Here is a 2,602-nt window from a genome sequence, read left to right as displayed (position 1 = left end):
TAGGGTTGAGAATCTTACCACACCCAAGGTCCAAGGAGACAAGATTAACCTTCTCCTTCAAGAGAGTTGGGTCCTATAACATCAAAGAGCCCAAAATCTCAACATTTTTGCTCATAAAACTCGAAAACAAGGCTGGAATTTCGAAGAGCAAAACGTGGCTTACCTCAAGATTAATTGTATGAGTTTTTTAGAGCTCTCCGCGGTGAACGCGTGGCCGCAAACAGAGCGGTAATCGGAGCTCTAGATCAAAAGTTATGGTGGTTTGAAGATCAAGTGAGAGAAAGAACTTGAGAGAGTGTTCTTCCCTCCATGGCCTCCATTTTCAGCATGTGAGTATGTTTAGTGAGGAGAGAAAATGCTGAAAACTAGGGTTTTGGTCTAGTTATGTTAGGCCAAGGTCCCACTTTGGGTCCGGTTGGTCCGGTTTGGCCCGTTCGGTCCAATCTTAGTCCGATTTCTATAAAATTGGTACCGAAATTCTTGTCTCAGTCTCCTCTATCATATTTAGCCACAAAAATCACATTTTGGGCTTTCTAGAATAAATTCTCATTTATAGGCTAATTAGCCATTAATTAACCGGGTTTTACAGAATCCAATGTAAAAAAAAAGTATTTTCTTGTAACACTAAACAAACCGAAATCTTAAAACAATTAAAGAATAAGAATGTTTAGTAGTGCATCTCAAAGAGTAAGAATGTCATACTATATCCCCTAAACTAAGTATCATAAAATTTGTTGCACCATCTTTAGAAATAGTACCAGTCAACAAATTTTTAAGAAATATAATATTTATAGACAATTCAAATTTCTTTATTATCAGTTGAAACCTAAGAAGATTCAAACTATTAAATATCATGACATTTGTCCCAAACAATCTTCCAAAGAAAAAATCCCAAAAAATGTCATAGACAAAGAAAGAGCATTACTCAAATCTTATTATGTTAACAACAACATACATAAAGCAAGAATAGACTTTTGTTTTAGGAGTATACCAAATAATACAATACCTTATTTTTTTCTTTTTAGCAATAATGTCATAATTTCTTTAATTAAATCTCGAATTTGTCAGTGTTACCGAACTATTCACATACATGATTAAAGGGTTAGGTATGATTTTGGTCCCTAACATAAAAGCCAAAAATTTATTTCATCCCCTGATTTTTTTCGCTACAAAATGGTCTCAAAAGTTTAACTTAGTTTTAAAATATCCCTCCCCTCTTCTTTCCCAAAATCAACGAGAAGCAGAAGCGCAGAGGCACAAGCAAACACGTAACACCCTAATTTTTAGTACATCATGATCGTACCAAAAGTAAGGAGTTACTAACCTGTTATCTTTTATTATCTGTTTAATATTGAGCCTTTACGTCGATATCGCGTTTTCATTTTTTAAGAAAATTCCAGAAAATTGCTTTTAGTAATTAAAATCACATATCACAGATATTCAAATAATAATAATCACATAATTATTAATAATAATATATGCTATATAATTAAATTCAATATAAAACTCGAATACAATACCTATCCCTCTAGATAAAATAAAAGCTAAAGCAACAAGGGCGAAGAAACTCTATAAAAACCACAGGAATCACAAGTAAATCTATTAATCGTCTGCAGCTTCTTACTGAATCTTCGATCTGTGTCACTGAAAGAGTGAAAGATTTTGGGGTGAGAATAAACCGCACGTTCTCAGTAGGGAATGAGAATGCCATAAAAGTAATAAAATAAAATACAAATAATTAACTTTACTCAATAAAACTATATTTTTATCAAACCCTTTGAACATACTCTTGGTTTTATTTTAACTAACTAATTACCTCTTTTTAAAAATCTCTAAACTCAAAACAAATTTTAAATATAAAACTAGTCACATTACCCATCTCTCAGCCACATAATTAATTTTTAGTCAAAACATCAATTCGTAATCACTTTAATACATTCACAAACTAATAGTACAAGTAAGAGATTCAATTCAATATACAAGCAAGTCAAAACAAGACAAACAGCACAATCACAAAGAAATAAGACAAGCAAGCACAATCAAAAGCAAATGTGCAAACAACATGATGCATGTCTATCCCTAACGCAGGCCATGAGCTCATGTGTCGGTTGTCTACCCACTCCCGACATTACTTGGACACGAGTCCTAGATATGGCTTTTCAGATGCATACAGTGTGCTTATATAAGTCTTACGGTTAGGCCGCTGATGAGCGGATAATTTATACGCTTTTTGGTATTGTTTTTAGGTAGTTTTTAGTAGGATCTAGCTACTTTTTAGTATATTTTTATTAGTTTTTAAGTAAAATTCACATTTCTGGACTTTACTATGAGTTTGTGTATTTTTCTGTGATTTCAGGTATTTTCTTACTAAAATTTAGGGACCTGAGCAAAAATCAGATTCAGAGGCTGAAAAAGGACTGCAGATGCTGTTGGATTCTGACTTTCCTGCACTCAAAATGGATTTTCTGGATTTACAAAATCCCAATTGACACGCTCTTAATTGCATTGGAAAGTAGACATCCTGGGCTTTCCAGCAATATATAATAGTTCATATTTTGTCTGAATTTTGATGACGCAAATTGGCGTTCAAACGCCAACTTCC

This window comes from Arachis duranensis, chromosome 3 (assembly GCF_000817695.3).
Source record: "Arachis duranensis cultivar V14167 chromosome 3, aradu.V14167.gnm2.J7QH, whole genome shotgun sequence".
Lineage (NCBI taxonomy): Eukaryota > Viridiplantae > Streptophyta > Magnoliopsida > Fabales > Fabaceae > Arachis > Arachis duranensis.
This window is presented reverse-complemented; position numbering follows the sequence as displayed.